Source organism: Bufo bufo, chromosome 2, assembly GCF_905171765.1.
Source record: "Bufo bufo chromosome 2, aBufBuf1.1, whole genome shotgun sequence".
Classification (NCBI taxonomy): domain Eukaryota; kingdom Metazoa; phylum Chordata; class Amphibia; order Anura; family Bufonidae; genus Bufo; species Bufo bufo.
This window is the reverse complement of record NC_053390.1, coordinates 600,132,388-600,154,575: the sequence shown is the minus strand read 5'-3', so window position 1 is coordinate 600,154,575 and position 22,188 is coordinate 600,132,388. Positions and strand designations below refer to the sequence as shown.

The 22,188-nt window shown below is 47.6% G+C and overlaps 1 long non-coding RNA gene across 1 annotated transcript; it reads right to left on the bottom strand.

Moving 5' to 3' along the window:
- Nucleotides 1-1,064: 1,064 nt before the first annotated feature.
- Nucleotides 1,065-21,354, bottom strand: LOC120991708. Its single transcript, XR_005776773.1, has 3 exons — nt 21,221-21,354; nt 16,607-16,610; nt 1,065-1,076 (listed from the first exon to the last, which is right to left on the bottom strand). It is a non-coding gene; the product is annotated as an uncharacterized LOC120991708 (long non-coding RNA).
- Between the last annotated feature and the right edge of the window lie 834 nt (nt 21,355-22,188).

Genomic DNA, 22,188 nt, shown 5'->3' with positions numbered 1-22,188 from the left:
GGGCGCCATATTTAAATACCCAACTGCCAACAAATTCTTGTTGGACGGTCAGGGAGGGGTTAAATCAAGGTTTTTATATTAATCATATGTTTAAAGAATCTTTGGTGATGCTATTTTCTATGTCGTTATCTAAAACCCGAATTTCAAAACTGTTGGGAAGCTGTATAATATGTAAATAAATGAAAATAAAAACAGAATGCAATAATTTGCAAATGTCATATTTTATTCAGAACAGAACATAGAACACATATCAGATGTCGAAAGTGAGACATTTCACCATTTCATGAAAATAAAAATTAACTCATTTAGAACTTGAAAGCAGCAACACATCTTAAAAAAGTTCGGACAGGGGAAACAAAATGTTAAAAAAAGTAAGTGGTACTAATAAAAACATTGGGAGGAGCAATTGGCTACTAATTCACATGACTGGATGACTGGGTATAAAAAGAGCATGTTAGAGAGGCAGATTCTCTCAGAAGCAAAGGTTCACCAGTCTGTAAAAAACTGTGTCTAAAAATTGTTGAACAGTTTTAGAAAAATGTTCCTTATCGCAAAATTGTGAAGACTTTGAATAGCCCGCCATCTACAGTACATAATATCATCAAAAAAATCTAGAGAAATCCATGTGTATGCAAGGGACAAGGCCAACAGTCAGTATTGAATGTTCATGATCTACAGGCCCTCAGGCGGCCCGGCATTAAAAACAGATATGATTCTGTACTGGAAATCGCTGCATGCACTCAGGAACCCTTCCAGGAATCATTGTCTGTGAACTCAGTACACCATGCAATCCACAAATGCTGTGTCATGCAAAAGTCATATGTCAAAACAATCCAGAAATGAAACCATCTTCTTGGGGTCAAAGCTCGTTTAATATGGACTGAGAAACATTGAAAACTATTCTGTGGTCAGATGAATCAAAATTTGGAAACCAAGGATGTCGTGTTCTGGGGGCTCAAGAGGCGAGTGAACATCCGCTTGTTATCAGTACGCAGTTCAAAAGTCTGCATCTCAGATGGTATGGGGTTACATTAGTGCCTATGGTATGGGCAGCTTTGTGAGGCACACTGATAATGCTAAACAGTACATAGAGGTTTTAGAAAAATGTATGCTCCTATCCAGACAGCATTATATATTTGAGCAAGACAATGCTAAGGCACATACTGCATCCGTCACTAGTGATGAGCGGCATAGGCAAAATTCGAATTCACAATATTTTGAAATTTTTGGCCGAATATTCACCATAAATTTGCAAATTCGAGAATTCGTGATCTCCAGTCATTATTTACTTGATTGCGAAAATCGGCAATGTAATGTATTTGCGATAAAAATTCACGATTAGAATATTTGTGATCAACACTAAGGGGTAGGCAACTTTCCTATTGGTTGATAGGGATGTTGCTAAGTGCCGATATTCACGATAAATTTGCGATAAATTCGCAATTAGAATATTCGCAATCAACACTATTCGCGAATACAAATATATAGCACTATATTCTAAATATTCGTGAATTCTCGAAGTGGCGATATTTGCGATTAAAATTCACGATTCGAATATTCGCGATCAACACTATCTGTCACAACAGCATGGCTTTGCATAAGAAGAGTCCGGGTGCTTAACTGGCCTGCTTGCAGTCCTGACTCCAGACCTTTCACCAATAGAAACATTTTTGGCGCATCATGAAACAAAAAAATCAGACAAGAAGACCCAGAACTGTTGAGCAGCTCGAATCAGACAAGAATGGGACAATATTCCTCTACCAAAATTCCAGCAATTGGTCTCCTCACTTCCTAGACATTTACAGAATGTTGTTAAAAAGTAAGGTGATGGGTAGACATGGCCCTGTCCCAACTTTTTTGAGATGCGTTGTTGCCATCAAGTTCTAAAATAGTTAATTTTTTCATGAAATGGTAAAATGTCTCACCTTCAACATCTGCTATGTGTTCTATGATCTATTCTGAATAAACCCCTGGGTCTATGAGATTTGCAAATCATTGCATTCTGTTTATATCTACATTAATTTACATTTTTTACAGCGACACAAATTTTTTGGAATTAAGTTTGTAAATATATATATTTTTTAAATCTTAACCACTTAAGGACCACAGGTTTATACCCCCCAGTGACCAGGCCCTTTTTTACAAATCGGCACTTCACAACTTTAACGGTTTATTGCTCGGTCATGCAACTTGGCACCCAAATTAATTTTACCCCCTTTTCTTCTCACAAATACAGCTTTCTTTTGGTGGTATTTGATTGCTGCTGAGATTTTTCGTTTTTCTGATATTAATCAAAAAAGACCGCAATTTTCTCAAAAAAAGTGTATTTTTAACTTTTTCTGATAAAATTGTTCAAATATAATTACATTTCTATACAGGTTTGTGTCAGAATTTATTGTGCTACATGTCTTTGATAAAAAAAAATCCAATAAGTGTATATTTATTGGTTTGCGCCAAATTTATAGCGTTTACAAACTATGGTACAAAAATGTGAATTTCCGCATTTTGAAGCAGCTCTGACTTTCTGAGCACCTGTCATGTTTCTTGAGGTGCTAGAATGGCAGGATAGTATAAATACCCCCCAAATGACTCCATTTTAGAAAGAGGACACCCCAAAGTATTCGCGGAGGGGCATGGTGAGTTCATGTATGATTTAATTTTTTTTCACAAGTTAGCGGAAAATGACACTTTCTGAGGAAAAAAAAAATAATAATAATAAAGTTTCCAGTTCTGCTAACTTCTGGCAAAAAAAATAAAAATCTCCCACGGACTCACTATGCCCCTCAGTGAATACCTTGGGGTGTCTACTTTCCGAAATGGGGTCATTTGTGGGGTGTGTTTACTCTTCTGGCATTTTGGGTGGGGCTAAATTGTGAGCAACCCTGTAAAGCCTAAAGGTACTCGTTGGACTTTCGGCCCCTTTACGCACCTAGGCTGCAAAAAAGTGTCACACATGTGATATTGCCGTACTCAGAAGAAGTAGGGCAATGTGTTTTGGGGTGTATTTTTACATATACCCATACTGTGTGTGAGAAATATCTCTGTAAATTACAACTTTTTCAATTTTTTTATACAAAGTTGTCAATTTACAGAGATATTTCTCTCACCCAGCATGGGTATATGTAAAAATACACCCCAAAACACATTGCCCTACTTCTCCTGAGTATGGCGATACCACATGTGTGACACTTTTTTGCAGCCAAGATGCGCAAAGGGGCCCAAATTCCAATGAGTACCTTTAGGATTTCACAGGGCATTTTTACGCATTTGAATTCCAAACTACTTCTCACGCTTTAGGGCCCCTAAAGTGCCAGGGCAGTACCCCTTTTTTGACATTTTGGGCAAACTAAATTTAGGGGGTATTCCTCTGAGACTACCCAGGAAAAAGAGAACACCTGCCTAGTAAAAAGGAGTGCTTGCGAAGTAAAGCTGCAATCGCTAATAAAGATCCAAAAAGCTCAAAAGTAATCTTTATAGCGCCGCAGTGATTTTACAGTGTTTTTGCAGTGATCAGAAAAAAATAAATTCTGTCACTACGGTGGGGCGGACTGAACGCAAGTGTGGGCACAAAATCAGGCCTGATCGGGCGAACACTGCGTTTTTTGGAGAGCCTAAGGTGACCCTAATGTACTGATATAGATCTGATTGCGATCAATCTTGATCACTTACAGATATTATATAGTACTAGTGCTGATTAGCGACAGCGATGACGCTAATCAGTGACTGCGGTGCGGTGGGCTGGGCGCTAAATACCTAACAAGTAGCTAACTAACTGGCGGTGATAAGGGACCCTAACAGGGGGGTGATCAATGACAGGGGGGTGATAAGGGGTTAATAAGGGGTTAATAAGTGACAGGGGGGTGTAATGTGTGTGTGGTGCTTGGTGCTACTTACAGAGCTGCCTGTGTTCTCTGGTGGTCGATCCAAGCAAAAGGGACCACCAGAGGAGCAGGTATATCAGACGCTATTTACAAAATAGCATCTGACATACCTATTTCATTGGTTATTTTAAAAATCTACAGCCTGCCAGCCAATGATCAGCGCTGGCAGGCTGTAGTTAAACTTGTATTCTGCGCAATCCTGTGAACGCGCGCTCCTGTGAGCGCGCGTTCACAGGAAATCTCAGGTCTCACGAGATGACGCCAATAGGCGTCACTGAGACCTGAGAGCGCTGCCGTCCGGACACCTATCGGCGTTACCGTGACGGCAAGTGGTTAAAATCCTGCAGTTTTCGCACTGGCCACTAAAGCCTTATAATAGGAGCCACTTCTTGCTCTGTTCAGATCACTGTTATTAGTAGTTATTTGTGCCGCACATCATTGAAACATTGACATTGAATTCTGCCTGTTAGCAGCGCCCACTACAAGGCCACTGTGTTACACCACTGACTCCAGTTTTGAAATGTGGGTGGTAAAGTGAGCCTAGTTAGATATGTTAATGAGTTTTACTCCAGATTCATCACTTTTCATCATTCATCATTTTTTTTCAAGAAGTCATAATCTCACTCATTCAAATTCGTGTGGCCATTAACAATGCAGACCGACTAAAAAGTGGGGTCTTCATTAGCTAAATGAAATAAAGCTGCAGGCTAATTGGCCGTGTGGTTCATGACCGCAGAACGGCCGCAACCTGAGCAGATCACGGTCGCTCCGTGTGGCCATACCCTTAGGTTTAACGATTAGAAAAATTTATCAAACAACATGAGACATTTGATAAATGTGGCATAAAGTACACCAACACAGACTCAAACAAAACTGATTTCAAATATTCCCCTCATGATAAATTCCCGTAAACAGTGTTTGTGAATTTTTTATGCCAGAAATCATGTGCAGGGAGATGATAAATCTCCCCATAGTGTTGTAGTGTACGGGGACTGTAATGCCCGTCACTACAAAAGTGTCACTTGGTGTGCTGTCGTCCCCCCTTAATTATGGGGAAGTTGGTATATGTCATTTTTATAAATTGTCATGTAATGTAATGTTATGTATTTCCCTGTTACTATGACACTTGCATGTACAGGCCTGCTAGGGGTGTCATTCCAGCTTCTAGTCACTAGAGGGAGCTAGAGAGCCCTAGTTTATATAAGGCCGAGTCAGGGAAAGGAAGGTCAGTCTAGTCTAAGTGTCTGTCTAAAGCTGCAGCCTGTAGTCTGTAGCTGGAGCTTAGACTATGTCAGAGACAAGTCCAGGCCTGAAGCCTGCGGACCAGGAGAGGGTATTGCAGTCCCTGTAACCGGGTTCCGAATCCAAGGAGAAGGTTCCCCTCCTGAATATATATATATGCAGAAGCAGGAAGACCACTGTTCAGAAACTTCTAGAGTCTGAGGAAAGAGGGAGAGAGACAGAGGCAAAATCCAGAAAAGCAAGAGGTACTCAAGATAACAGAGGAGGTACTTTATAAAGCTAAAACCAAGGATATACGCCAGAGTTAAGGTATTGGGCCTTGGAGAAGATTTGCTATGTTCCAGGATCAGTCAGAGATAGAGTGCAAGCTCCTGTACTGCAAGTCCTGTGTGTTTAACACTCTGTAGTCACCTTGCTCAATCTGTATTGCCTGCATCAACCGTATTGAAAAATCGACTGTATGCAAAGGAACTGCGCTTCCGTGAATGTCTCTATATTTAAAACTACTAAAGTTGGAGTTCTGTTTTAACATCACGGTGTTCCTCATTTATTCCTGCTATCAGCAAACGGCGTGCCACCGTTTAATTGGCACTGGCGTCACGAACATTTTCCTACCATCACCTGCCTATGCAGAGAGTCAGCCGTCTCAGGTTAGTGTCTATTGCACTACTACACCCAGGAACACATTTCTACACACAACTTGAGTACGCTGCACCTCTCTTTTGGCGTCACGAACAGGATACGCACGCTTTCTAGTGCAAGAAGCGTGAACTTTGTGCCTTATACAGTTGCCCTGTGACCAAAGTGACAAATTGCCTGTTTATTTAAAGTGGACTTTGTGAACTGAAAATCATACCAAAAGTGTTCCTAAAACCTCTAAAAAGCGCTGTGCAGTGTTGCGCTATCAAGAGGAAGGAAATCGCCACATCGGAGTGTGGTTTTGTGGACTTTTCATCATCCTGCTTGCTGTCAGTGAATAGACAGCGTTTCTTGCTAAAGATGGCCGCTGAGCTTGCTGAAATAACTGCTGTGTCATCTTCATCCCGAAAAGGCGGGAAAAATTGGCGCCTTTCTGAGGAAATAGCGGGAAGGAGTTCAAGGTCAGGCGCCACTGCTTATCTGGACATTTGCATGTCTGCCAGCATGGACACCGCCTTCCATATACTGGAATACCTGGGGGGCGGCCTCCCAGTGCAAGGGGAGGAGCTGGCTGATTTAATTGACGCGACCCTATCGCTCTCCAGAGAAGGATCGAGCATGTTGGAAAGTGAACAGAGCGTTGCTGCAGCGTCCGCGCCTGACATACCAGAGATGTCTGATATTGGTGTAGAGCCAGAGGAGGCTCCACCGGCCTACTCTCCGGGACCGGAGAAACCCGCCTGCCGCCCAAGGGAGAAAGAACCAGAGCCCTGCTATGGCTCGTGGAGAGACTTCTTTCAGCCCTCTTTCAAATGGTCCTCACTCATGGCGGAGATCCGGGAGGCCGCAATAAAGCGAAATACCAAGACCAAGATCTACTATGAAGAGTTGACCAAGACAATTCATGAACGACACACCAACACCCAACCCCGCCTGGAAAGGAGAAAGGGAGTGGTGGTGTCCTTTGACAAAACCCGTGGCTACGGGTTCATCCAAGATTACCTGACTGGCAGAGACCTATATGTTAACCGAAGGTCTGTCAAGAGAGACTACCTCCCTTCCTATCAGCACAGCCTCCGCGAGGGAGAGGAAGTGGAGTTCACCCCTGCCGTGAGCCTGAGAGGCCCTTATGCCACTGCCGTGACCCGTCCCAAGCGAGAACCTGAGGACTGGGAGGCAGAAGAAGAAGACTACTCTGGCTGCGAGCGGGAACCGGAACGCTCTCCAGAGCCGGCCCATCACGCCTTCTAGGAGTGGAGCTCCTTCATTGGGCCTAACGTCTTCTGGCAGCCAACCGTGTTGGAAAAATGGGTGAGCCCTTACCCTTCCCCCGAGCTGCCTCGTCGGGAGAAGACCATGCAAGAGATGGAAAATCTAAAGGGACTTCGAAATACCTTTGAGAACATCCGGAGGGGTCGGAGACCCGATGCATCACCAGAACCTGCAGAGGCCGAGTCCGCGCCATCGGTGACTGTACCTGCGCCGGCGGCGCCAGCAGATGACCGCGACTCTGACACGGAGAGCATCGGTGAGCAGATTGTCCGGCTGGAGGAGAAGTTGCGGGAGCTGCGCAAGATCGCGACCGCCAGGATCCAGACGCCGCCGAAGAAGGACGAGGTAAGGGTGCCTGTCACCACCCGTAGACTACCTTCTGCTGCCACCGCTCCGCCAGTGCCCCAAAGAAGACCCCCTGTTGCTGTGAATTGCTGCACAGAGCCCACTGGACCGCTTGCGGCGGCGGTATCCACTCCAATCCGTCCCACCATTATCATGCCGGGACCGGTACGGTCCACCCAAGGGTTTACCCCTAGGCCCATGGGGCCAATACCTATTAGGGGCCCCTTTACTCTGCAGCTGCCCCCTAACACCGTTATGTGGGCCCATCCTCCTGTAGAGGACTACTACAGGCCATATTTGCCAGCAGGGTCAAGTGATTATGATATGCCTCTGTAAATCAGCCTGCTAGGCCTTTTGATTTATTTCATCAATGAATGAGGGTATTAACCCTTCCAGGACAGGAGTCCTATGTTTCCTGGTCGTTTGTTGCTGCTGCCAGTTTATCCACGGCTCAGTGGTGGGTGTTGACCACTGAAGTATTAAAGTCAACAAAGCCAAGTTTGTTTCCAGGACCTCCTGCCTGCTTTTGCTACCCCACGCCAAGTTGTGCCTGTTCCTTAGTTGCACCTTTTACCCTTCACCCCCTTTTCAGGTTGATCAGGGGTATTACAGCACTTGTTTTATATTCTACAATTTTATTGTGCAACTTGATACTAAGGAACCGTGCCCAGAGACAGACTCAAAAGAACCTGAGCCTCTGAGATTTTTGCTCTTTTAAAAGGAAATGTGCCCAGAGATGGACTCCACCGCATGAGAGCCTCTGTGATTTATTAGGAAAATAACCTGGGTACGGACTCATGTTTGTTCTTTGAGCCTCCAAGAACTTTTATACTGTTTTACCTATTGTGCTGTTCTATTATGGACTTATTCATTGTCATGGACTATCCTGGTTATAATGTTACGCTGTGCCAGGTCAGCGCCCCAGTTCCATTCACTATCCTGAGAGAAGAGAACGACGCCCCTTGTCACTACCCTTCACCTTTGCCAATTGGACCTTATATGAATGTAAATGCAGATGAATTACATGTATGTATGCCTGCATGTCTCTTTTTTCTGTTTCAGGTAGAGATTCCAGTTGGGCGAGCCCTGATGGAGTACGAGGCCGTACTCAGCTTAAAGCAGTGGGGTATGTAGTGTACGGGGACTGTAATGCCCGTCACTACAAAAGTGTCACTTGGTGTGCTGTCGTCCCCCCTTAATTATGGGGAAGTTGGTATATGTCATTTTTATAAATTGTCATGTAATGTAATGTTATGTATTTCCCTGTTACTATGACACTTGCATGTACAGGCCTGCTAGGGGTGTCATTCCAGCTTCTAGTCACTAGAGGGAGCTAGAGAGCCCTAGTTTATATAAGGCCCAGACAGGGAAGCAAAAGGCAGTCTAGTCTAGAGCTCAGAAGTTTCTAGAGCCTGAGGAAGCTGAGAGGGAGACAGAGGCAAAGCGCAGGAAAGCAAGAGGTACTCAAGATAACAGAGGAGGTACTTTATGTCATGGTCTTACCTGCTTGCTGCTCTCCTTCGTTTGACATGTGCTGGCGGCCATCTTGGGTCCTGGGTTTCTTGTAGCCTTCCACCCTGCGGCTCCTCCTTCCCCTGGGAGGAGCTGGATGCCTAGCTCATATATATAGGAGGTCTGTGGCTTCAGTTCCTTGCTTGGTCCTCTTGTGTTCACATGCTTCTAAGACTGCTGCTGCTTCTGGTTCCTGATCCTGGCTTCGTCTGACTACCCTGCTGGTTCCTGATCCTGGCTTCGTCTGACTACCCTGCTGGTTCCTGATCCTGGCTTCGTCTGACTACCCTTCTGGTTCCTGACCTCTGGCTTCGCAAAGACTCTGCTCGGTTTCACCATCCGTTTGGACTTTTGCTTTACAGCTTTATTTTCAATAAAGCCTTCTTATTTTCATTTATCTCTTGTTGTACGTCTGGTTCATGGTTCCGTGACATTAGGACCAAGCCATGAATTCTGACGGTACAGGGCCATCCTCGCTACCCACGCTGGTTGCCAGACTTGATCAGCAGGATCACCTGTTGGGTCGGTTCGCTGTGGCGTTGCAAACCCTGCTTGAACGCACGGCTCATTTCGCTCCCGTTGCCGATGGGTCGGTTGTCGCTCCTGGGCTCGCTCCTACTGCCGCTCCGGTTGTTGCGCCAGAGTCTACCCCGACACCTGTTGTTGCGCCTGCGGTATTTCGGGGTATGACCGGTTCTGCCCCTCTTCCACAGCGCTTTGGGGGAGAGCCAACTCAGTGCCGAGGTTTCCTTAACCAGGTGGGCATTTATTTCGAGTTGCTGCCACATGCCTTTCCTACTGAGAGATCAAAGGTGGGCTTCTTGATCTCGCTGCTCTCGGACAAGGCCTTGGCCTGGGCCAGCCCTTTATGGGAGAACAACAATCCGGTGGTTGCCGAGTTTTCCGGTTTTGTTGCTTCTCTTCGGAAGGTATTCGATGTGCCGGCTCGTGCTGCCTCTGCTGCGAAGCTCCTTATGTCCATCAGACAGGGTTCACGATCCGTAGCTGAATACGCCATTGAGTTTCGTACCCTGGCAGCAGAGGTGGGCTGGAATAATGAGGCTCTGGTCGCTGCTTTCTCTCATGGTCTCTCGGATGCCTTGAAGGATGAGGTTGCAGCTAAGGACCTACCAGTTGAGCTCGAGTCTCTTATTTCTTTCCTGATTTTGATTGACACCAGACTCAGGGAGAGACCTTCCTTTAAGGAGAACCTGCGGAGGTCTTCTAACAGATTGGTGCCTACGTTTGCTGTCCCACCCGTGCCTCCCTCTCCTCCCACGCCTCCTGGGGATGACTTGTCTGGGGGTGAACCCATGCAGCTGGGGTTTGCTCGCCTGTCCGCGGGGGAGAGGGCACTCCGGAGACGCGAGGGCCGATGCATGTACTGTGGTCTCGGTGGGCATTTTCGGTTGGCATGTCCGAACCGTCCGGGAAACGCTCGTACCCTGAGATCCTGTCGGGGGCAGATCTTGGGTGGAGTCTCCTCGTCCCCGGTTTCCCGTGTTGACAAACCACTGATCACTGTTGTCCTCTCCTGGGTCGGGGGCTCGGTGACGACCCAGGCGTTGGTGGACTCTGGTGCTGGTGGTTTGTTCATTGATAGTGTGTTCGCTGCCGCCAATTCCATTCCTCTGCAGGCTCGAGGTTCCCCACTGGCTCTTGAGGCGATAGACGGCAGACCCCTTCTGCCGCCACACGTGACTCATGAGACCCTTCCAGTGGGGATAGCCATTGGTGCCGTTCACAGAGAGTCGGTCTGCCTCCAGGTTATTTCGTCTCCACACTACTCGGTGGTCTTGGGGTACCCCTGGCTCCAGAAGCATAATCCGACTTTCGATTGGAGATCGGTCGAGATCCTCTCGTGGTCACCGCAGTGTGGGGCTAGTTGCATCCATGGGTCTGTCAAGTTGCTGTGTACTTCCTCGGACTCTCTGTTGCCTCCTGAATACGAGGAGTACCGGGATGTATTCGATAAGGTGCGCGCGGTTGCCCTACCTCCGCACCGCCCATACGATTGTGCCATAGAGTTACAATCTGGTGCCGTTCCTCCTCGTGGCAAAGTCTATCCACTGTCGGTAGCGGAGAATCAGGCCATGGAGGAGTACGTGAGGGAGGCGCTTTCACGCGGACACATTCGCAAATCTTCGTCCCCGGCAGGGGCTGGATTTTTCTTTGTGAAAAAGAAGGGCGGTGAGTTGAGGCCTTGCATCGATTACAGGGGTCTCAATCGCATCACGATCAAGAACGCTTACCCGATACCCTTGATTTCCGAGCTGTTCGATCGCCTTAAAGGGGCCACGGTCTTTACCAAACTCGACCTGAGGGCGGCATATAACCTGGTAAGGATCAAGGCGGGCGATGAGTGGAAGACCGCGTTTAACACCAGGACCGGTCATTACGAATCCTTGGTTATGCCCTTTGGGTTGTGCAATGCGCCCGCAGTCTTTCAGGAATTCATCAACGATGTTTTCCGTGACCTGTTGCAGCAGTGTGTGGTAGTCTATTTGGATGACATCTTGGTATATTCTGAATCCATGGAGGCCCACATTCTGGATGTCAGACGAGTGTTGCAACGGTTACGAGAGAACAAGCTGTTCGGTAAGCTTGAGAAATGCGAATTTCACCGATCCCAGGTAACCTTCTTAGGTTACATCATTTCCGCTGAGGGGTTCTCCATGGATCCTGAGAAGGTTTCGGCTGTCTTACAGTGGGCCCAGCCCAGTGGTCTTCGTTCCCTGCAGCGCTTTTTGGGCTTCGCCAATTATTATCGGAAGTTCATCAGGGACTTTTCCATGCTGGCCAAGCCTCTCACGGATCTGACCAGGAAGGGCAGTAATTCCCAGGTCTGGCCGCTCGAGGCCATCCGAGCTTTTGAGGCCCTAAAGTCCGCCTTTGTGTCGGCTCCGATTCTGTCGCATCCCAACCCTGGGTTGCCCTTTGTCCTCGAGGTGGACGCGTCTGAGACGGGAGTAGGCGCCCTTCTGTCTCAGCGTAGAACACCAGAGGGTCCTCTGCTTCCTTGTGGGTTTTACTCCCGGAAATTGTCTTCCGCGGAGTGCAACTATCAGATTGGTGACAGGGAGTTATTGGCCATCGTGCAGGCCCTTAAAGAATGGAGGCACTTGCTCGAGGGTTCGGTGGTTCCGGTTCTCATCCTGACGGACCACAAGAATCTGACCTACCTTTCTGAGGCCAAGAGATTGACACCACGTCAGGCCAGATGGGCTCTGTTCTTGTCACGTTTTAATTACGTGGTCTCCTACCTACCCGGTTCCAAGAACATCAGGGCGGATGCCTTATCACGGCAGTACTCCGAGCTGTCCAGGGAGGAGTCGATTCCGACTTCGGTCATACCTCCGAATCAGATCCTGGCCGCCATTCGCACCAGCCTGACCTCTCCCCTGGGTGAGCAGATTTTGGCGGCTCAATCTGGTGCTCCCTCTGGGAGACCCAACGGCAGATGTTTTGTGCCTGAGGAGTTGCGCACTCGGTTGTTGCGAACCTACCATAACTCCAAGACCGCGGGGCATCCTGGAAAGAATCAGCTGTCCTGGGCTGTTTCACGTCTGTTCTGGTGGCCTTCCCTACGTTCCGACATCGCCGCATATGTAGCGGCATGCTCCGTTTGTGCCCAGAGTAAGTCCCCTCGGCACCTTCCGTTGGGCCTTCTGCAACCCATAGCCACCGGGGAGCGCCCATGGTCACACCTGGGGATGGATTTCATTGTGGACCTCCCTGCATCCCGAGGCCATACGGTCATTCTCATGATTGTGGATCGGTTTTCCAAAATGTGCCACTGTGTTCCTCTCAAGAAGTTACCCTCTGCACAAGAGTTGGCCACGATTTTTGCCAGGGAGGTCTTCCGGTTGCACGGTTTGCCTAAGGAGATTGTGTCGGATCGGGGGAGTCAGTTTGTGTCCAGGTTCTGGCGCGCCTTTTGCTCCCAGTTGGGGATTCATCTCTCCTTCTCCTCGGCCTACCACCCTCAGTCCAATGGGGCCGCAGAACGATCCAATCAGGCCTTGGAGCAATTCCTTCGTTGCTATGTCTCCGATCACCAAGACAATTGGGTTGACCTCCTGCCTTGGGCTGAGTTTGCCAGGAACACGGCGGTGAACTCTTCCTCTGGGACGTCTCCCTTCATGGCCAATTATGGGTTCCAACCTGCCGTGTTACCGGAGGTATTCTCTCCCCAGGATATTCCGGCTGTGGAGGATCACCTTTCCGTCCTACGTGCTTCTTGGGTACAGATCCAGAAGTCCCTTGAGGTCTCTGCGCAGCGCCAGAGATTCCAGGCTGATCGCAGACGAGCGCCTGCTCCTTCCTACCAGGTCGGAGACCGTGTATGGTTGTCCACCCGCAACCTCAACCTTCGAGTGCCCACTCCCAAGCTGGCGCCTCGCTTTGTTGGTCCCTTCCGAGTGCTTCGCAGGGTAAACCCGGTAGCCTATGCCCTTGCGCTTCCTCCTGGCATGCGGATCTCCAACGTGTTTCATGTCTCCCTGTTGAAGCCACTGGTGTGTAATCGTTTCACTTCCTCGGTTCCTCGGCCTCGTCCGGTCCAAGTGGGCAATCGTGAGGAATATGAGGTGAGCAATATCCTGGACTCACGCCTGGTCCGCGGTCGGTTGCAGTTTTTGGTCCATTGGCGTGGTTATGGTCCAGAGGAGCGTTCCTGGGTTCCCTCCGCAGATGTCCATGCTCCTGCCTTGCTCCGAGCCTTCCACGCACGCTTCCCTCAGAAACCGTTTTGTGCTCCGCGGAGGAGGGGCCCTTGAGGGGGAGGTACTGTCATGGTCTTACCTGCTTGCTGCTCTCCTTCGTTTGACATGTGCTGGCGGCCATCTTGGGTCCTGGGTTTCTTGTAGCCTTCCACCCTGCGGCTCCTCCTTCCCCTGGGAGGAGCTGGATGCCTAGCTCATATATATAGGAGGTCTGTGGCTTCAGTTCCTTGCTTGGTCCTCTTGTGTTCACATGCTTCTAAGACTGCTGCTGCTTCTGGTTCCTGATCCTGGCTTCGTCTGACTACCCTGCTGGTTCCTGATCCTGGCTTCGTCTGACTACCCTGCTGGTTCCTGATCCTGGCTTCGTCTGACTACCCTTCTGGTTCCTGACCTCTGGCTTCGCAAAGACTCTGCTCGGTTTCACCATCCGTTTGGACTTTTGCTTTACAGCTTTATTTTCAATAAAGCCTTCTTATTTTCATTTATCTCTTGTTGTACGTCTGGTTCATGGTTCCGTGACACTTTATAAAGCTAAAACCAAGGATATACGCCAGAGTTAAGGTATTGGGCCTTGGAGAAGATTTGCTATGTTCCAGGATCAGTCAGAGATAGAGTGCAAGCTCCTGTACTGCAAGTCCTGTGTGTTTAACACTCTGTAGTCACCTTGCTCAATCTGTATTGCCTGCATCGACCGTATTGAAAAATTGACTGTATGCAAAGGAACTGCGCTTCCGTGAATGTCTCTATATTTAAAACTACTAAAGTTGGAGTTCTTTTTTAACATCACGGTGTTCCTCATTTATTCCTGCTATCAGCAAACGGCGTGCCACCGTTTAATTGGCACTGGCGTCACGAACATTTTCCTACCATCACCTGCCTATGCAGAGAGTCAGCCGTCTCAGGTTAGTGTCTATTGCACTACTACACCCAGGAACACATTTCTACACACAACTTGAGTACGCTGCAGTGTTCTTGAACTTCACAAAGACATTTGATACTGACCCTCATAGATGCTTAATAGGTAAAATAAGGTCTATAGGCTTTGAAAGTATAATATGTAATTGTTCTGAACGGTCCCAAGTTATAAATTGTGAACCACAAAGTTCGGTTAAAATTAATAATTTATATAGAGGCTGGGATTAAAGAGATTGTCTGAGATAATTTAAAATATCTCACAACAACTCCAATCACCTAAAATAAAAAATCTATACACACCCTTTTCTCCAGCTCCATTCTCTGTTCTGCTGGCCCTGTCCTCCAGGCACTGCTAGTTTCCAAACTGCAGTGGTGATGTGTCATATACCTGCATGTCACTGTGCATGTTACCAATACTGTGATGTGCAGATGTATGGCACGTGACTGGTGCAGCAAATCACTGGGAAAGCACCTTGTGGAGAAGAAGGATTTGGGTGTACTTGTTGACAATATAACAATATGCAATGTCCAGGGCCGGAGCTTCCATAGAGGCAAGGGGGGCAATTGCCCCCGGGCCCCAGAGTCCTTAGGGCCCCCCCCCCCCCGTGCCGACCCGCAACTAACTATAGGCAGGCAGGACAGTCAGTGTCACACGGAGATGAGCGCTTCCATTGTGGAAGCGCTCATCTCCATAGTCATCTGTATCGCTGTCCTCAGGACAGCGATACAGATGGCTGTGCAGCAGGGCAGGGGAGGGAGAGGTATGTGCCTGCAGCCCATCAGAAGCCGGCGCAGGCGGCGCGATGACGTTATCGCGCCGCCTGAGCCCTGAGCCGTACAGCGCGGGACACAGGCCGGAAGAGGCCTGCATCGCTGCCAAAGAAGGTAAATATAAGTGTTTTTTTTTTTTGTGTACAATACTGGTGGCTACTGACACATGATGGGGGGCTCAGGGTACTGGCACATGATCGGGGGGGGGGGCCTATGGCTAATGGGACATGATAGGGGGGGCTATGGCTACTGGAACATGTTGATGGGGGGCTCAGGCTACTGGCACATGATTGGGGGGCTCTGGCTACTGGGACATGATAAGGGGGTGGGCCCTATGGCTACTGGCACATGATAGGGGGGCCCTATGGCTACTGGCACATGATAGGGGGGCTATGGCTACTGGTACATGATAGGGGGGGCTCTGGCTAATGGGACAAGATAGGGGGGTGGGCCCTATGGCTACTGGCACATGATAGGGGGGGGCCTATGGCTACTGGCACATGATATAGGGGGGGCTCTGGCTACTGGCACATGACATAGGGGGGCTCTGGCACATGATATAGGGGGGCTCTGGCTACTGGCACATGATATAGGGGGGCTCTGGCTACTGGCACATGATATAGGGGGGGCTCTGGCTACTGGCACATGATATAGGGGGGGCTCTGGCTGCTGGCACATGATTTAGGGGGTGCTCTGGCTACTGGCACATGATATGGGGGGGCTCTTGTTACTGGCACATGATTGGGGGCAGCTATGAGGGCACATTGTACTGGCACATTATTGGGGGACATCTATGGGGGCACTTCTTACTGGAACATTATTGGTGGGCACTATAGGGGCATCTACTGAGGCCACAAAGAACGGTTATTTTATATGGGGCTCTGTATAGGGGCATTTTATACTGGGACACATTATGGTGGGTACTATGGGGAAGGGGGGAGAGGACTACTATGGCGTCATCTACGGGGGCACTGAGAAAGGGTATTTTATACTTACAAATTATGAGGGACACTGAGGGCATCTACTGGAGCACTATATATGGGGCATTTTATACTGGTACATTATGGGGGGCACTAGGAGGGAGGGGGGAGAGGAGCACTTTGGGGGCATTTACTGGGGTCACTATATAGGGGTATTTTATACTGGCACATTATTGGGGCACTATGGGGACATTAGCTCAACTGGGGGCATTACAAGGGGGTATTTTTTGCACTGTCACATTATAAGGAGAATTATTTCTACTAGGGGGGGCATTATGGTGGGCTTTATTACTCCCCCACGTTATGAGCCCCCTAGTAGCAGCACCAGCCTCTCCCTGCTCTGCTATTCCTCTGCCCCTTCTCCAAATCTTTATTATGAAATCTTTCTCATTAGGATAAAACACAACATCAGCTCCACCGAGCCCCCGGCCAAAGTGTTGAAGTGGTGTCCGAGATCCCCAAGGGTCAAGCCAAGTAATTGTAAGTTTTCATGTGAAATATGTTTATGTTATACACATATAGCATACACTGTGCCCCACAATATACAGTTTCTTCTGTAAAAGTCATCAAGTGTCATTGGGGGGGCTTATTGTTTTTCGCCCCAGGGCCCCATTTCACCTAGAACCGGCCCTGGCAATGTCAATCAGCTGCTTCTAAGGCCAGCAAATTACTTTCATGCAGGGCCAAGACGAGTAAGTCTGCCATACAAGAGTAAGAAGACACCAGCATTACTATATGGCACATGGAGGGCTGTTACAGATTCTGCAAATCAGTCCCCAAATGTATACAGGCCACTGTCATCCTGCTGCTCCTTCCAATACTGCACCCACTGTGCTCCCCCATGCCCAGAAACACTATACTCCCATATTAATAGTGCTCTCAGACGGCCCTCATTAGTAATAGTGCCCCCCAATAGTGATAATACTCCCCAAGAGTGCGCCATTAGTAGCAATGCCTACATATTGTGCCCAATAACAATAGTGCACCTACAGTACCCCTAGTAGAATGCCCCCAATATTTATAATGCCCCGCCTACAGTGCACCCTGTAGCTATAATGCCCCCTTGCTGTTATAACTCCCCTGTAGTGCCAATATATATATATATACAGTCGTGGCCAAAAGTTTTTAGAATGACAAAAATATTAGTTTTCACAAAGTTTGCTGCTAAACTGCTTTTAGATCTTTGTTTCTGTGATGTAGTGAAATATAATTACACGCACTTCATACGTTTCAAAGGCTTTTATCGACAATTACATGACATTTATGCAGAGTCAGTATTTGCAGTGTTGGCCCTTCTTTTTCTGGACCTCTGCAATTCGACTGGGCATGCTCGCAATCAACTTCTGGTCCAATTCCTGACTGATAGCAAGCCATTCTTTCATAATCACTTCTTGGAGTTTGTCAGAATTAGTGGGTTTTTGTTTGTCCACCCGCCTCTTGAGGATTGACCACAAGTTCTCAATTGGATTAAGATCTGGGGAGTTTCCAGGCCATGGACCCAAAATGTCAACGTTTTGGTCCCCGAGCCACTTAGTTATCACTTTTGCCTTATGGCACGGTGCTCCATCGTGCTGGAAAATGCATTGTTCTTCACCAAACTGTTGTTGGATTGTTGGAAGAAGTTGCTGTTGGAGGGTGTTTTGGTACCATTCTTTATTCATGGCTGTGTTTTTGGGCAAAATTGTGAGTGAGCCCACTCCCTTGGATGAGAAGCAACCCCACACATGAATGGTCTCATGATGCTTTACTGTTGGCGTGACACAGGACTGATGGTAATAAAAGCAGGCTTCGTTCAGCTGTAGAACAAAAAAATGGCGCACCATAGGGTAATAACGTTTTAGATGGGTAATAAGTAGTATCTCCAAAAAATGGAGGCTCACCTGGTAGATTTGTGCTAAATTAGGCACAACTCTAATGAAGACGTATGTCAGGTTGGCATAAGCCCCTCACGGCGGATGGTATGCAGCCCGGGATGAGTGCTTCTGTTCAGGGACGCCTGGAATCCCTCAGAAAGCCAGTAGTTCAATAGAGAAAAGGAATATCCCACGGCGCAAGAACCACCCAGTGGTTGGAATAGAATGAGGGTTCTTTTTTATTAAGCAAGCGGTACAACGCGTTTCGGGGATATACCCTTTCTTCAGGTACAAATGACTCGCATCGTAGGACTGATGGTAGCGCTCACCTTTTCTTCTCCGGACAAGCCTTTTTCCAGATGCCCCAAACAATCGGAAAGAGGCTTCATCGGAGAATATGACTTTGCCCCAGTCCTCAGCAGTCCATTCACCATACTTTCTGCAGAAGATCAATCTGTCCCTGATGTTTTTTTTTTTAGAGAAGTGGCTTCTTTGCTGCCCTTCTTGACATCAGGCCATCTTCCAAAAGTCTTCGCCTCACTGTGCATGCAGATGCGCTCACACCTGCCTGCTGCCATTCCTGAGCAAGCTCTGCACTGGTGGCACTCCGATCCCGCAGCTGAATCCTCTTTAGGAGACGATCCTGGCGCTTGCTGGACTTTCTTGGACGCCCTGAAGCCTTCTTAACAAGAATTGAACCTCTTTCCTTGAAGTTCTTGATGATCCTATAAATTGTTGATTGAGGTGCAATCTTAGGAGCCACAATATCCATGCCTGTGAAGCCATTTTTATGCAACGCAATGATGGCTGCACGCGTTTCTTTACAGGTCACCATGGTTAACAATGGAAAAACAATGATTTCAAGCATCACCCTCCTTTTAACATGTCAAGTCTGCCATTTTAACCCAATCAGCCTGACATAATGATCTCCAGCCTTGTGCTCGTCAACATTCTCACCTGAGTTAACAAGACGATTACTGAAATGATCTCAGCAGGTCATTTAATGACAGCAATGAAATGCAGTGGAAAGTTTTTTTTGGGATTAAGTAAATTTTCATGGCAAAGAAGGACTATGCAATTCATCTGATCACTCTTCATAACATTCTGGAGTATATGCAAATTGCTATTATAAAAACTTAAGCAGCAACTTTTCCAATTTCCAATATTTATGTAGTTCTCAAAACTTTTGGCCACGACTGTATATTACTCGCCCAGTGCCAGCATTAAATGCTGCCCCCCCAGTGTCAGTATAAAATGCTGCCCCCCCCCCCAGTTCCAATGTATAATTCTCCCCCTTAGTGCCAGTATATAATGTTCCCTCTTAGTGTTGGTATATAATGCTCCCCCCTTAGTGCCAGTATATAATGCTCCCCCAGTGCCAGTATTTAATGCCCTCCACCCTTAGTGCCAGTATATGATGTTCTTCCTCTTAGTGCCAGTATATAATACTCCCTCCCACCTTAGTGCCAGTATATAATGCTCTCTCTCACCCTGTACCAGTATATAATGCTAACCCCACCCCAGTGCCAGTATTTAATGTTCCCACTTAGTGCCAGTATATAATGCTCCCCCACCCCAGTGCTAGCATTTAATGTCCCCCCCTTAGTGCCAGAATATAATGCCCCTCACTCCATTGCCAGGATATAATGCCCCCCCCTCTTAGTGCCAGTATATGATACTCCCTCCACCCAGTGCCAGTAAATAATTCTCCCTCTTAGTGCCAGTATATAATGCTCCCCAACCCAATGCCAGTATTTAATGTCTAATGCACCCCCCTTAGTGCCAGTGCATACTGCTCCCCCCAGTGTCAGTATTTAATGCCCCCCCCCCCTTGGTACCAGTACATAATGCCCCCCAGTACCAGTATGTAATGCTCCTCCTTCCTCAGTGCCAGTACATAATGCTCCTTCGTGGCCCCAGTATGCCACTGCTTAGCCACACTTACCTCACTACCGTTCCACCGCCACCATCTGCGCTGAAGGCCACAGACCTCTTCCAATCTATTGCCTGTGCTGCCACATCCTAGTGCAGGTAGTCCACATGACATCCTCACTCCTACGCTGGGTCTCACATTATGACGTGATCACGCAAGACCGGTCATAGGAGGTTGTGGTGGCGTCATTGCGACCTGTTGCGCCACTCTACTCCCTCATAGGCTGCAGGTCTAGCGGCCTGAAGCCAATGAGGGTGAACAGCCACAAATGTGGCCATGATTGCGCCCTCTGTAATCAGTGGCGAAGTGGCACTTTAAACTCGTGGGATAGGGATGCATTATTACCACTTTACAAAGCTTTGGTGCGTACTCATCTGGAATATTCAGTTCAGTTCTAGGCAAAATTTAATAGGATGCTCTGGAGCTGGAAAAAGTACAAAGAAGGGCAACAAAACTGATAAGGGGCATGGAGGGTCTTAGTTATGATGAAGATTAAAATAATTACATTTATTTAGTTTTGGGAAGAGGTGTCTAAGTGGGTCAAGCTTATCCTGTATAAATATATAAATGGCCTGTACAAAATATATGGTGAAAAGCTGTTCTATGTAAAATCTACTAAAGTGACAAGGGGCACTGCCTCCGACTGGAGAAGAAAAAGTTCAGTCTCCAGAGATGAGAATGCTTCTTCACCATAAGAACTGTGAATTTGTGAAATAGTCTACCTCAGGACGTGGTCACAACAGGAAGAGTTGACTGATCAAAAAACAGGCTTAAGCTAAGTTCACATCACCATTTATTTTTCCGTTCTTCTGATCCGTCAGAAGAACAGAAAAATGAAGGAATAAAACGGATCCTGTAAAAATAATGGACTTGCTCACATAGTCCTTCTTGCAGTTACCCATTCACTGTAGACAGGCACCACTTACCTGCCCTGACTAAATCTGTGGACTCACCTATGTTATGCTGCCTTCTGCTGGCCTCAGCCAGTACAACTAGTAATTTAACATTGCCATTACTAGTCAACATCTCCCCATGATCCTCACAGTTGTCAGGTACAGGGGTCATGTTTGTTTTGCTAAGAGAGATAGTGACTTTCTTCTATTAGCTTGCACTGGCCATTATAGTAAGTAATTGGAAAGTGTGCAACGGGCACCTCCCCACAGGGCCCTCTATAAGGCGTCCTAGGTGTAGGAATTGCCGAGTGGTGTAGTGCGGCCAAAATGTCTCTTTATGTGTGTCACGGTGCTCCTACCTGGATACCGCTGGACCCCAGGCTTTGGATCCGAAGCAATAAATAGGTGGAATAATTGAGGGATTTGAAAGAAAGATTGAGTCCAGACCTTGTATGTAGTTGAACAGCAGCTTTACTTGAATGAACGTTAATCGTAAACAGTCTTCAAGCAGGCTTTAGCATTAAACTGGCAAGCTTCTTCAATAACTCTGCTTGCTTTATCTCTCTCTCTCTCTCTCTCTGCTGTACTGACAGGCTGAATAGGTAATTTGGCTTCCTCTGTAAGCTGCACTTTCTCTCTGTAGTCTGACTCTAGGTGATGCCAGGGAACTTTCCTCCTGTCTCCTGAGGCTTTAAGCTTTGGCCTCCATGGCCAGCAGAGCTTAAGGTGCTCTGGCTGGCAGGGGCACGTCCAGCAGAGACATGCTCCTGCACACCTTTCCCCTAGCTGGGGGTAAGCTAGACTGAAGCTAACTGGTCCCCACCCTTTCTGCAGGATGTAGGGCTCGCCTACTTCTCTCCAGAGGGGGGTTAGAATGGAATGGTAAGTTCCATCCTATCTACATACAGCTCTGCCGTGTTTGCTGCCACCTGCTGGTGAACATAACAGTTGCATAACAAAATAGGAATGCACACTGTGGAGGACCTGGAAAAAATACATAGATGGCATTGGTGTTAGCCCAATAAAGACAGTAGCAGGGTCCAGGACTGGTAACACTACTCTGGGGTGTTACAAGTGCAGCCATGCTAATTGTCATTTTTAATAACCTGCTCAGGAACTGAAAACTGACAAACTCAGTTTGTTCACTCAATAACATCGTAATATGGCTGCACTTCCTGTCACCCACCGATTCCCCAGATGCTTCATTCTCATGACAATTTTTTGTGAT